Source organism: Rhagoletis pomonella, unplaced genomic scaffold (assembly GCF_013731165.1).
Source record: "Rhagoletis pomonella isolate Grant_MI unplaced genomic scaffold, Rhpom_1.0 Rhpom_scaffold_00007, whole genome shotgun sequence".
In the NCBI taxonomy this organism is placed as follows: domain Eukaryota; kingdom Metazoa; phylum Arthropoda; class Insecta; order Diptera; family Tephritidae; genus Rhagoletis; species Rhagoletis pomonella.
The window spans coordinates 9,257,521-9,272,991 of NW_023458561.1; the positions used below are offsets into that span (position 1 = coordinate 9,257,521).

The 15,471-nt window shown below is 38.9% G+C and overlaps 1 protein-coding gene across 3 annotated transcripts in view; it reads right to left on the bottom strand.

Annotated features, from left to right (window-relative positions):
• LOC118742290 (DNA-binding protein Ikaros) overlaps positions 1-15,471 on the bottom strand; it is a 114,171-nt gene that overhangs the window by 82,007 nt on the left and 16,693 nt on the right. Inside the window, exon 1 of one of the 3 annotated variants that reach the window (XM_036474253.1) lies at positions 5,014-5,596. The exons of the other annotated variants lie outside the window; for them this stretch is intronic. The gene's annotated coding sequence lies outside the window, so the exon portion shown is untranslated. Of the gene's footprint in view, positions 1-5,013; positions 5,597-15,471 lie in introns of those variants that run through there. 3 annotated transcript variants of the gene reach the window in all.

Below are 15,471 nucleotides of genomic sequence, written 5' to 3' on the forward strand. Positions count from 1 at the left end.
GCCAGTTGCTTGCATGCAAAAGAGATTTATCGCGACCAGTACTGGGTCTATATGTACTAGAAGCGCCCCAGTTCAGAACTAGAGATTTTCCCCACAGGGTAGTTTGTAAAATTTACGGTTTGTGTGTGTGTGTATCTACACGTCCGCTTGCATGGATGAACATACCCTGCAGTGAAAACGTATAAATTGTTAAATATAACGAACTTGTAGTGAGGTTTTTTTACGCGATTTCGATTAATACCTAACTTTTAATTAGCTATGACACAACCAACTTAAAGCGAGTTGTAAAGTCACGCAGGAGTCAAGCAGACGTAATCGGAAGTGTGTTTTCTTTAAACAAGTTTTTATTTGAATATCCTCATACAAAAAATACTACGAATGCACTTTTTTCTGCACTTCACAAATACTTTTTCCGATTCGAGACAAATGAAATGAAGATCGAAATTTTATATTTGATGTTATGACTGACGGAATTCGAATATGGGACCACCTATAGCAGAATATGTGAACAAATATGCAATGTTAAATATAATTTAAGTAAATAAAAATTAAAAAAAAAATAACAAAATCGTTTTTATTAATATTTCATGTTCAAAAGTAGTTAGTTTACATGTAATGCAGAGGTATCCAAATCTGACTATTTTGCGGTCATCGCCAAAAAAAGTACTAAGACTTTTTCGAACAAAATATACAGTTAGGTATGAGCTAACGTCACTCCCCGCAGGATATGTATATATGTACATATGTATGGATGTATCTATCCATATGTTATGTTTATGTTATGACTGCAGGAATATCGAGTTGAAGAAGGATCTAACTACCGCGTTTGTAAATGCTTTCATAACATTTCTTTCATACATAAAACCTTTATATATTAAGTATGACACATCCATATTATGTATCGAAGTTCTCATAAACTCATGAGTGGTTGTGGGCTTAGTTATGCGTTTTTACCATCAGTGTTACGTAACCTTTTTATTAAAATAAAAGTAAAACCCATTTTTGCAATTCAAAATTTGCCAATTTTTATACTAAGTGCTAAAAATGTTCAAATGTTATTTTATTATTTATTTTTCAGCAAAATCGGAAGCAAAATTTTGTTGTAGTTTATTGAACAACTTTCAATTCAAATCTCATCTGCCTGTATGATAAACATGTGCTTAAAATTTTGCGTGTTGTTACAAACGAAGAACGTGTGCGGCATGGCATTGGCGATACTGGTGTTAATTAAATTTTTCGTTACTACTAAATAATCTGTTAAACAATATTTTAATTTTTTTTAGGATCGGCCATGTAAATTTTATATCCAAAAAATATTGCAAAAAACAACATTTGATCTTTTGTTGCTTTAGGTTACGAGTAAAATACAGCTTTCCTGAAATTTTTATACTACTTAATCTTTCTTACGGGGTATGTATGAAGCGAGCGTGTATTGCGCACACATAAAGCAGTTGCTACTATGTACGTTTGTATGCATGTAGTGTGCATGTATTACCATTTGTAGAGTTAAGAATTTTGAAACGACCTATGACAATGTTTAGACGCCTTCACTTTAGATGCTGCTTCTCTTATTACCGTTTCTGTGGAAAACATGTGTGTGTTATAATAATATTAATAATAATAATAATAATAATAAAACCAACGGTTTTTACCCTCCGTTTCCGCCCATCCGTACGAGGGGCGCAGTCCGCATGACGTACGGTTATATTGAGAATCCCAACGGAGATTTCTAAATAAAATTAAGAGAATCATTTTTATTCAAAATGCTTTTATAAATATTCCAATGGTTTATTCTCAGATAAACCCGCACACCAAATTTAAAGCGAAACATACAGTATTATCTTCATAGACATTGTACAAAAATCAAATATCTCTAGAACGCAAATGGGACCTTAATTGGAATTGTATGCTCCCACCCCCTAGGATTGTTCTGTATCGAAAAAAGTATACCCCTATTTTTGTATTTTGAAATCAAAAAACATTTGGGGGTCGCTCAAAGCGCTCAAAGTTTTCCAACTATTTTTATATGGGAAAAAACAACTTTTCGTAGAAATGGTATAGAATTCTTGAAAATCAAAATTTTTCGATCAAAAAACTCTGGTTCCCTTCAAGAGTCTTTCAATAATAATACCCAATTATTTATTCAACCATTTTTTAAAACTAACGATTTTTTAATGGTCTGTCCGTTGCATTTTTCGTGGTTTTTGTGGGTTTTTGGCGGACCTATAGTTGCGATGAAAAAATGGTTAAATAAACAATTGGGTATTATTATTGGGAATCTGCTAATTTTTTCAACAATTTGTTGCCTTAAAACGCTCAATATTAGTTGAATTTATATAAAATTTGTACACGATAATATTTCTATTACTCCAGAGAACCTACATTTATCCCGAAACTGAAAGTTATATCTGCCAATCATAAGTTGCTAGAGCACTTTAAAGGCTCGAAGTGACGCCAAAATATGGCAATATTTACCGTTGTTTCTACGACAGAAACCAAATTAGTTACTTACAAAAATTAATCTGTCGAAAGGCTGGGAATTTTATCTTTGAGACGCCACACTTTTGTTTGAAATCGCTTCATACCCTGCAAAAAATGCGACTAATCCGGGATGACTCCGGGAGCAATCGCAAAGGAGCATGCGACTAATACCACTTTTGATCTCTTTATATGGAATGAATTGATCGCTTTTGTTCGAGCATATCCTATGAAGAGACTAATTGTTCACCTTTATACCCGAACGGGTATAAAAAGCGACTAGTCACTTTTAAAAAATAAAAATAAAAATTTGCGCCAGCTGAGATTCGAACTGGTGTTCTCAGTTTTGTTAAGCGAATACTCTCTCTATGTGCCAGCGCCGCACATGAAATTTCATTAACAAAGTGCGTACATATCATTAAATCGTTAATAGTACCCGTTAGAGATGAGTCGGGGCCTAATTGATCTCCAAATATACCCGTGATGGATGAATCGAGACTAAATGATCCACAATAGTACCCGTATGAGACTAGTTGCGACTAATTTATGCCCAATTGTACCTGATTGAGAGTAATCTCGGAATACTCTCTTTAGAGATTAGTCGCACAATTTTTTGCAGGGTAAGTTCTCGTGCAATCAGCGTTTTCGTGAAGCTGTACAACTACAACGTTTGAGCATAGCCTCCATATCGAAACGTAAGACGTATTCTACGACAAAACAAGTAGTGAAACGTCATTTTATGTAAATATGTATACAAAAAATAGCGGTATGTTATTCGGTATAGAACAATCCCAGGGGCTGAGAGTATTAAAATTCCGACTTCACTTTTTTCCTTAGCAAGTTGTATTCATATAGAAAACGTGTTTATATGGGTATTTTCAACACCATTCAGCTCAGCTCACATATGTTCGCCATCATTACCAAACGACCTAATTAGTTTTAAACTTTGTTAAGGAATGAATCCGAGAGGAATTTTGCCGAATATTAAAAAAAGCATATATTTATTTTTTCCAAAGAAAAATTCAGAGTCTCTGGCAATGATTACAACTAATAAATTAAAATGCTTTTCGAAATATTTTCTGCTTCGTTTTTTTCTTTTGCTCAAAAATATCTTTGAGGTGATCTTCATAACTTTCCTGCAAGGGAAACAATTCTCAAGAAAAAATCGTTTTACACAACCCGAAATCAATAACTAGTACCGAAAAAAACCTCTCCGGCACATAGCATTTAAGTAGGTCTGCTTGCAATTCCAACTGAACAAGTAGATAATCCCAGATTTCAAACGCACAAACATACTAGTGAGTAGCCCAAAATGTTTAGACTATGTAGTTATTTTATTTTTTACACTTAACTTACACCTATGTATGTACATATGTACTCACCTTAATTACAAATAACATATGTATGCACATTAGGGTGGTCCGTAAAAAAGTTAAGTCCGAATTTTAATGCTCTCACCCCCTAGGAATGTTCCATACGGAAAAAATTGTATACCCTTGTATTTTTATTTTGAAATCAAAAAATTTTTGGGAACAGCTCAAAGAGCTCAAACACTATTTATCTTCAAGATACTTCCAATAATAATACCCAATTGTTCATTTATCCACTTTTTAATCGTAACTATTTGTATAGGTCCCCCAAAACCCCAAAAATGCAAAAAAATCGTTAGTATTAAAACATGGTAAAATAAACAATAGGGTATTAATATTGGAAGTCTCCTGAAGAGAAACAGAGTTTTTAGATCTAAAATATTGATCTTCAAGAATTCTATAACATTTCTAAGAAAAACTAATTCTTCCATATAAAAACAAAATATTTTTTAATTTCAAAATAAAAACTATTTTCCGATATACAACAATACTAGAGATGAGAGCGTTAAAATTCCGACTTTAGTTTTTCACATGCATTTTTGGACCACCCTAATATATGTATGTATATACATATGTAGTACAAAAACTGGCCAATGTGTATCTACGCATCTTTTTGGGCTTGCTCAATTTGTTGCGATACCTTCAATTCTATTTCATATAATATTCATAGGTAACCATGAATGCCACACACATACGCTCACACACACACATGTAAATAGAGAACTCGCATGCAATTGGGATAGTCCCCAATGCATTTGATTTGTTTGTTTCATTTTTTACTGTCGTTATTTTTTGAGTTTCTGTTTTTTTCTTTAATTTTGTGTTTGTTTCGCAATTCCTAGTCAATTTTGTGATATGGCAAGGTGCACTCTCGCACCGCCGCACACTCTGCGTAGTTCATCATCGGCGATTCCAGCTCCCCGCCCACACCCAGCACATACTGCAACATCCATTTTTGTGTTGCATTGCGCCGAACTGCACTACCAGAGTGCATTTCATGAGTTTCGGTTAAATTGGTCGGTCGTTCGGTTGATCGGTAGATTGGTTATTGCTTCTCTTGCTATAATCTTTGCTTGTTCTACTGGTTGTTAGTTTTGTGAATTGTTTTTGCTTCTTTATAGTAGTAGTAGTAGTAGTAGTAGTAGTAGTAGGTCGCAGAAATTACCGACAAAACCGTATGGCGCAACAGCAGCTCCTGCCAGGGGTGACGATATGACGACGAAGTCAAGTGCCTGTTTGACAGAGCAGAACCCGTAACGCGCTTCCGACGTACCCCGCGGCGTGTTCCGCTGCAGACTGCTTACCGAAATTAATGTACAATGCAAATATAAGACTTGGAACCAATAAGTACAACTAAAAACACGACTAGCTCTAAAGCAAATGCAATGATAACTAGCTAACAACAAACACTGCAATAAAAACAACGTCAATTATGCATACAACAAAACTAAGGAACTCTAAGAATCACTTGCTATCGAAGAAGAACAGCGCACGATGTGAACACAAAAAAAAATTAGAATAAAAACGAAACGGAGGACCGGACAGACAAATAAGTGAGCGAACGAGCGACCGTACAAACGTGCAAAAACGTCCGCATCCGAAAACACACTGGTAGCGGCAAGCGGGTCCATGGCTGGTGTGTAGCGTCAAGCGTTGCTGGGCTGCTTTGTTGCAGCGACGATGCCAAACCATGCTGCCCACCTCACCATGTCGCAAACCAGCAACACCGACCGAGCGAACCGCTGCCGTGCGAGCAATTCACAAAGTCGGGAAATCGGAATAGTGCACCGCCATCACTGCCGCTTGTGCGTTCCGCCGCGAGCCACACGCCCCACACTGCTCACCGTCTCCACATATGTACATACATACATATGTACGTAGCCAAACGCTCGTTAACTTTCCGTTCAGTTGCGCGCGCGCTTCATTTCGAGCGATGAACTGAACTGTGAGCGCTACGACTCCTCAAGGCCTACATGGATTTAGGCCATAAAATGCCGAAGTGATTCAAGCCAATTCCAAGATACTCGTACACCGCACAGCGTACAGCTTATAGAGTATGGCAACGCAGCAAACAGAATATGAATGCATGTAATTAGTATGGATGTATGTATGTATGCATTTATGCTTCATTATATGTAAGCTAAGTTGCTCAACACTTTGCTGGAGTTGGTATTGAGAAACTGAATTGTAACCAGTGTTGCCATTTTGGCCCTTTTGGAGCTTTTGGGGCTAGATTTTGCTCTTTATTTTTTATTTAGCTCCGACCTTTGTTTAGCTCTTTTCAAAATTATCCAGCACTTTTTTAGGTCCAGAAACTTTTAGTAGTATTTGGTAATATATTTAAATCAAAAATCTGTAATTTCATTGTACAAGTGTTAACTAAAATTTATTTGGCTTTAGTGATCTCAGTCTATTTTCGATACCTTCATGTTATTCTTTTTCGATTAATATCTACTTAGAAAAGCTCCATTCCTAATGCAAATGACGCGTAAGCGAATGGAAATGGGCAACTAAGTCGATTAGTTTCTTCAACGCGCGCGGGAGCACAGAAGCTGTACCGGGCAGTGTTGCCACTGCCGCGGCCTTTAAAGTATCCATAAAAAATTGAAAACTGTATCCAAATCTATCCACCAAATGAGCGGACATTTTTATACGGTACATCTATGGAAAACAAACCCGGCCCCATAACAAAACTTATTAACATGTAGTCAGTATTTTCCCATTCTTAGACACGGATTTGTGAAACAAAGGCCCGCAGTTATAGTCAAAATTAAATCGACCCTAAAGTTAATTGCAGCTGTTTGACATAATTTTCAATGATATACCTGTCAACAAAGCTGAAACTAACTTAAGTGTCGACTTAATTTTGACTATAACTGCAGGCCTTTGTTTCCCAGATCTGTTTCTAAGAATGGGAAAATACTGACTTCAACTACGGGCCAAAGTTTCCGCATGTTCGGTGTTTATTACTATGATTAGATTCCCAAAAATAATACATGAAAAAAATGTTTCCTAGTCTAACAAAATAATACTAATTTAAACTAATTTTGGCCTGTTACATTTAGTTCAGTAAATTGTTATTTCCTGCTATTATAGTTACAATATTTTTTCAATCAAACTGTTAGATTGGGAGCTATCTATGAAATTAAAAAAAATTCTCAAAAACTTGTATTTGTCTGTAAATTCCGCCTTCAAGAAAAATGTCTATTTGAATTCCCGCTTAACGACATATAACTGAAAATTTGGAAGTTATAAGTTGTTTTAGTGCAGTCAAGTTATAGCTCAAAATTATTCGTCGGCATGGTTGACTGTGAAGGGAAGGGTTTCTCGGGATGTAAAATTTGATTTCTTGATATTACAGTTAACTACTACAGGTCGGAAAATTTTTTAAAATTTGCAAACTAATTGGTGTTATTAAATGCAAGTTTATGTAGCTAAAATTTTAATTTTTCAAAGTGACAAGAATAAGGGAAAATTTCTTTCTTGGAGGATGAGCAGCCAACTCCTAAAAATGTTATAATAGCTCGTACATAACTAAAAAAAACGTCCCTCAACTGACAATTACTTATGGAAAAAGGTATCCAAATTTACACTGAGGAAAAAACGAAGCATCCCTCAAATGGATACATATGTATGTATCAAAACGGCAAAACTGGTACCGGGCAGACGGTGTATTCTCTCTCAGGATTCGTAATCCGAGTTTTTACGTCAATTCAAATATGTCAGATATTGCAGATTTTAACAGTTTGTAAAATACTTTTAGTTCAGTGTCTATATAGGCGTTATAAGTGCCGTAGCGAAGAACTCGAAATATAGCCCCCTTCACCTTAAGTATGTTTATTGATTAGAGTATTTCACTTGCAGATGTCGCTGTGATCTAAGCGGGAACAGTTATCGTTACTCGAGTTCCTTTTTCTCGAGTCCTGTTACCCGCCTCGGATGTTGGGTTTCCCCTTCTTCGATCGCCCAACACTCTGCCACTTTGGAAGAGAACTCCGAGCAAACAAGTAAGGTCCTCTAATCATCAATCTATTCTTATATAACCTCTATTGCAGGATTTTTTGTATATACATATGCAATAAAGTGGCCGAAATATATATATATATATATATATATATATATATATATATCAGTGAAAAGTGAAGTGTTTCATTTAATTTTATTGAGCGAATTTTTGCGGTTTAATTCAACCTCGAAGGATTTCAGGGATTCGGCACCTCCTCAACCCTCGTTTTCCGCGGAATTCAAGAGGAATTCCCGGCCCCCAATTTAACCCCGTCCCGAACATGGTCCTTTGAGCCGTATAGGCTTAAAGTTTTTCATGGTTGACCCACATTTGCTTAAAAATAAAATATAAGTGAAAAAAAAATTCAAAGAAATAAATATTTTGATAAACTGCCAAGTTGCCTTCATAAAAGAAGAACTTTTATTGCACCCACCGTTACCTCGTTTTTATTATCTCGCACACGTCGAATCGTGTGCAATTAAACCTATCTTAAAGTTTTCATATTGCGCTCATATGGTGAAAACCGCCACCAACTTTGGTTTTTTATTACATTCATTGGTGAATACCGCCACCAATTTGACTTTTCCGAACAAACCCAAAGAAAAATAAAAATATCACCAAAGAACTAAAACACATTTCAACAGCACGTTGTTAAAACTCATTTCAGTTTGGGTGCAAATTATTGCATAAAACGCCCAGGTGAATAAGCCAAATAACTTAAATCAAGGTTTGCCATAAATTGGGGCAGTTTTTACCCATTTTAGAGCCGGAGCAAATCAAAGAGCACATTTGGCCCCAATGCAGACATCGAGAAGATGTATAGGCAAATTATTCTCTATCAGGAGCATACCCCATTTCACAGAATTCCTTTCAGAGAATCCCCGGACGAAGAACTTAAGGTTTACGAACTTAAGACCGCGACGTTTGGAGTAAACTGCGCTCCATATTTGGCAATAAGGACGCTACACCAGCTCGCAGATGATGTGAAAACGAAATTTCCAATGGCAGCAAAGATTTTGAAGCAGTATATGTATGTTGATGACGTCCTGGCCCGAGTCCACGATTGCACAACTGCAATACAAATGCGAGATAAGGTAATTGAAGCTCCTAACACCGCCTGCTTCCCCCTAAGGAAGTGGACGTCGAATTGCAAGAAGACTTTGACAGGACTACCCAAGGCGTACATATACAAGGAGAATTTCTTGGAGCTTGACGACATGAGTGAGACAAAAACTTTGGGAATCCGTTGGAATGCGGTACATGACTTGTTTCACTTTACCGTACAGCCGATCCCCCGGAAGCAGGAGTATACCAAGCGAGAGGTTTTATCCTGCGTGACAAAATTGTTCGATCCTGCTGTATGGCTCGGATCAATTGTAGTGGTAGCAAAGATCTTCATGCAGGAGATCTGGCTAACCAAAATAGACTGGGCTGACGGTCTACCCCGAAATTTGATGCTACGTTGGGAAACCTTTCTGGATAATTATGAGTATATTCAGAAGATAAAAATCCCCCGATGGACCCATTTTACGTCATGGGACGAAGTGAAGTTCCATGGATTCTGCGATGCCTCCATAAAGGCAAACGCACCCGTATTATATATCAGGGTACGCCAGCGGTCTTCAACTAATGCGCGCCACATAAACTTTCTGGTAAGTAAAACAAAAGTAGCACCCGTAAACACGGTGTCTCTCCCCAGATTAGAGATCTGCGGAGCATTATTGCTGGCCAAACTAATTAATACTTTTATCCCACAGTTTGAAGTCACACAGCCAGTAATATGCGCATGGACTGACTCCACGATCGTACTCTCATGGCTCAGAAAACCAGCATGTACATGGACAACGTTTGTGGCTAACAGAGTCGCAAAAATTTATGAACTGGTTGGAGTATCCGGGTGGAATCATGTGGACTCTGCGGATAATCCAGTGGATCTTGACAGCCGAGGCGTATCCCCCCAGGATCAACTCTCCAGCACTCTGTGGTGGTATGGACGTAAGTGGTTGGAGCAAGATTCAGCTACCTGGCCCCACCAAACCAATATAAATCCACTAGAAACCGATCTGGAGCAAAAAATTGTACGGGTTCACATGGCAGGCATCTCCGAGGAGATAGACATTCTGGAGCGGTTTTCAGACTTCTTGCGAGCCATGAGAGTGATTGCGCGAATTTTCCGATTTTTACGAAAAACTTATCCGGTGCATAAGTTGGCCGCTAGTGACGAGACAGGCGAAATAACCACCGATGAAGTAAATCAGGTGAAATGTCGTCGCATCCTTATTTCTCAGAGGCGTCACTACGCAGATGAATACAGGGCCATCAACGCTTCAACGCCAATCAACGCGAAAAATACGCTTCGCGCTCTCAACCCGTTCCTCGATAGGAACGGAGTTATGAGGGTAGGAGGACGACTGGCGTTAACGAACTTACCTTACAGTGAACGGTATCCAATAATTCTTCCATACGACTGCCAGTATTCAAGAATGCTCGTAAAATTCACACATCTGATTTCCTTGCATGGAGGATAGCACGATTAAAAAACATGATTAAAAATTCAATTCATAACTTTAAGGTTTGTGTTATTTACAGAAAAAATGCGCGGGAGCAGTTGATGGCAGCGTTACCAATGGAGCGAATTGAGGTATCCAAACCCTTTACCAACACTGGAGTCGACTTCACCGCCCCCTTTGAGATACGGAGTTTCACGGGTCGAGCGTGTCGCCTTAACAAGGGCTATGTCTGCGTTTTTGTCTGTTTTGCGACAAAGGCAATACACTTGGAGGCCACCAGCGATTTGTCCACCGCCACATTTTTAGCAGCTTATGCGCGTTTCGTGTCCAGACGCTGTTGCACGCAAAATGTCTATTCGGACAATGGAACCAACTTTGTAGGGGCGAATAAGGCATTGCAACAGGATTTTATACTCTTTGTCTCTGCAGCAGCCAATAGCACAACCCAGACATACGTTCATCAGGGCATTACGTAGCATTTTATACCTCCATGAGCACCTGGCATGAAAGGGGTCTGGGAAGCGGGGATAAAAAGCTTCAAAATGCATTTCCGGAAGGTAGCGAACAACATGCGTTTTACCATTGAAGAGCTCTCTACTCTGTTGGCAGGAATCGAACCTTGTCTTAATTCACGACCAATCAGCCCCAGCTCTGAAGACGCGGAATCAGTTGATCCTCTAACCTCAGGACAATTTTTAATTGGCGCCCCGGTACTGGCAATTGCTGAACCCGAAATTAAGGAGAACCCGATGTCTATTGCCAACCGGTGGCAAAAGATAAAAGCCAGACATTTTGCAGAAGGCGGAAAGCGGAATAATGGCACTCCCCCCAACGAAACCTCGAAGTTGGCGATCTAGTTGTTATCAAAGAGGATAACATTCCCCCAAATGAATGGCAGAGTAATTAGGGTCGTTTCAGGTCAGGACAGCCGAGTACGAGTCGTAGAAATACGAACGACACGCGGAATTATAACTCGACCAATTGTAAAATTGGTACTTTTGCCAGATTAACAAAACAAAATAATAATCGTATCTCTCTTTACAGAAATCAATAACGAAAAATGGTACGTGCAACCAAAACCAACCCCCAAACTCATAAGGGCCAATACCGCTGCCCAGTGTGCCGCAGCAACCACCGCCTGGCTTTTTGTCGCGAGATGCGTAGGATGCAACCAGCCGAGACTGCCTGCTGTCCTCGTGCACCACCACTGCGCCAACTGCCTGTCGCCGCATCACATGGCGAAAAATTGTGCATCTTCCCGGAGCTGCGAGCATTGCCGAGACCGGTGCCATAGCCTTCTCCACCTGGGAGAGGTACCCCGAGACGAGGAAGACATGCAACTGGGATTGGGGGAGCCAGAGATACGTCAGAGACGGCGATCCCGACCGTCCGGCCATTGGCCGAATCGAGCGACAACGGAGAGGTGCTGGAGATTGACGCCGACGACGACGACCTCGAACACGCAGCGGATGATGTTTCCGCCCCCAACGCGCCGCCGGCATTCAGACCTCCTCTGTCGGGTGTCCGGTCGGCTATACAGCGAGCCCCAGCAACGAGGCCGAAGCGCCGAGGCGCACACCGACGCCAACGGCGATCCCAGCAACAACCCCACCGCCGCGGTGTGAGAGACGCCCTAGAGCGAATTACGGGCACGGCCCGTAGCGGCTAAGGTAATGGTAGGACGCAAGTGGTGCGCGCTATCGTCGATCCAGGGCCGCCCAAGTCGACCATATCGCTACAGCTGGCGCGCCGACTCCAGCTGCTATCCCGGGGCTACTCGGACGTATTCAGGCTCACGCTCAAAAGGTGGCATGAAAGGCTGGATATCTGCGCAGATGTGATGCCGGGCTTCTCCCGGGTCACACCCTTGCGAACGTTGGACGCCCGAATAGCCAACGAGTTGGATAATTTTCGGCTGGCCGACCCGGGCTTCTGCAAATCAAGCGCCGTATCACTAGTCCTATGAGCCGAAATATACGCGATGATTTTGCGTCCGGACTCATGCAAGCAATTCCCACTGGACGGACTGCGCAGAACACAATGTTCGGGTGTATGATCTCGGGAGGCACACCACTGGACTACTGGTACAGAGTTTTGATGGCAGTATACATCATGATTCAAGCTCGGAACACTTTGACGACTGCAACTTCACGACGTAACGACAGCGACATCATTTTGTCGACAAATGTCGCCTTAAAGCCAGCTTCTTAAACATTTTGAAGACCTCAGCGACATAGCAAACAGCTGGTTTTAAAGTTTGACATTTTGGTATATTTATTTCACAAATTGTGTATTTGTATTTAAGTAAATAAGAAAAACATGAACAATCAAGAATATGTGATTAATTTTGCGACAATTTAATTTTACAGCACTACATCTACTCATTGTCGCCGGCAAAATTAGAAATAGATTTAATTTGGCGACGTCGACAATTGCAGTCCTGCAGCCAAGATGTCGTGCTGTCGTCAAAATAATTGTGTGCGTAAGAACGTGTGTATTTAAAATTTGACAGATGCTGATTGTCGCTTGCTGTCGTCAAAGTGTTCCGAGCTTCAAAAATAAAAGGTTTGCTCAAAAAGCAGTTTTCTCGCTCCCTCTTGACAAAATCGGCTCCCTTAGCAAAGCATTGTGTGTGGGTTAGTGTGTGTGTGCAAAGCTTTTGTAATGGAGCTAAGGGAGTGTCAAAACTCTAATGTCAATAATGAGCAAACCTTTAATTATTGAATCATGAGTATACATATTGTGAAGAAATGTCACTAATAAAATTTTGAAGGTAAGAATACGTATTTAACAATTTTATTTAATTATAATGTAATTTCTTCTTTTAGACTGCAAAACAGCAGCGACTTAGTCACATTCTTAAGGTATGTATTGAGACTTTTTATATGTTTATAAATTTTAATTGATATTTTTGCTTGTTTACAGATTCACTATCAGCACCTTCAACGCTTGCATCTTCATCGCCAGGAGCACCATTAGAACCTGTTAATATATATCAAAAGAAAGGTAAACAGATTACCTTTCTTTTGATTATAACACCGTTAAAATTGCTGTACGTTTTCATAAAAACTTTGCAACTTTTGTAAACAGCTATATATAAGCAGTGGAAAAGTGGTAAAATTTTGCAAAGTTGTAACAAAACAGGTTTTTTGTGAACTAGTGTAAATGATTTGCAACTGTTAATATATATCAAAAGAAAGGTAAACCGATTACCTTTCTTTTGATTATAATATTGTTAAAATCGCTTAACTTTTTTATAGAAATTTTGCAACTTTTGGAACCGTCTATATATAAGTCGAAAAAACGCAATCAAATTTTGCAAAGTTGTAATGAGACTGAATTTTTGTGAACCATTATAAATGATTTGCAACTTTTAATATGTATCAAAAGAAAGATAAATCGATTACCTTTCTTTTGATTATAATATTATTAAAATCGCTTAACTTTGTTATAGAAATTTTCCAACTTTTTAAACATCTATGTGCAAATGAGTAATACTAATAATAAGAAATTAAGCCAGCGCATATGTATGTATGTAAAAATATATTTATTAATGTTAATTACAAGTTTTATTCATAATATTGGTTATTAAGTATGTATATTATGCATTTTGAAAATAAATTTTGCAAAATAAAAATCAAAATATTTTAGGATTTTTTATTTAAAGTTTCTAAGGTTATTTTGAATTCGCTGTGAAGAGAATGCAACTCTGAGCCGGCAGAAGGGGGCAATGCTAGACGAGTGCAGCTATATGTTTTCCTTACGAAGTATCTGAATGATTGCGACAGTGATGCAAGGCTCACACGTACAGGGGGAAAGTGGTGACAATCTGCACACCGCCATACAAATGTCACCAGTTTTGTCACCAGTTTTGAAGTGACCGAAACCCGCGGTTTCACCAGATTTTTCACCACTTTTGGCTGGCAGGGTTGTTTACACTGGCCCCCTTCCCCTTAAGTATGTTTATTGATTAGATAATTTCACTTGTAGATGTCGCTGAGATCTAAGAGGGAACAGTTACTCGTTACTCGAGTTCCTTTTTTTTTCAAGTCCTGTTACCCGCCTTCTGCGATCGCCCAAACTCTGCCACTTTGGAAGAGAACTCCGAGCAAACAAGTAAGGTCCTCTTTTATTACAGCATTTTATATACACATATACATGCAATACACATATATATATATATATATATATATATATATATATATATATAGTATATAAATATATATATACTAGTGAAAAGTGAAGTGTTTCATTTAATTTTATTGTGCGAATTGTTGCGATTTAATTCAACCTCGAAGGACTTCAGGGATTCGGCACCTCCTCGACCCTCGTTTACCGCGGAATTCAAGAGGAGTTCCCGGCCCCCAATTTCACCCCGTCCCGAACAACAGGTATGCACCTCATTTTGGTTTTAAAAGTTTTCTTCAACACTTGAATTTCTAAAATTCATTGTGTTTATTAAAATTGCGGAAAATGTAAAAACAACTTTACGTCAATAAAAGCTCAACAGTAAAAAATGTAGCTCTTCATTTTTGCGACATTAGTATTATTTAGCTCTTTTTTCGACCGTTTTAGTTCCAAAAAAGTTTTTTCTGGCAACACTGATTGTTCGTTGGCAGCAACAGACACAGCGACAACAGCAGCAATGGCCAAAACGACAGCGGCAATAACATTGGCTTAAGAAACCAACTTACAGAAAAACGTTGGCCGCATTGCCGACGTTCTCGGTCGACCCACAAAATTACGAAGTCAGTAAAGGGGAGCACGCTTGCAGCAATGAATAGTCACAAACATTCACTTGCGCTCTTTGTTTAGACTTGTATAAATTTACTTACTTATATACGAGAATGTTCGTATGTATGTAGAAATAGCTTATACTTTTGAGCACGCCATTGTCATCTACGTTAAATGGCCTAAATGACAATTTTCAAATTTTTGAGCTTATGGCAGCGATGTATAAACCTCTTGTTTATAAAGCAAAACTGTGTCACTCGACATAGCCCTGAAGCCTGTTCAAAAACGCCCTTTCTCAGAAAACTTTTCAAGAACGCCCTATTTCAGAATTTGGTTGAAGAACGCCGTATCTCAGAATTTGATTGAAGAACGT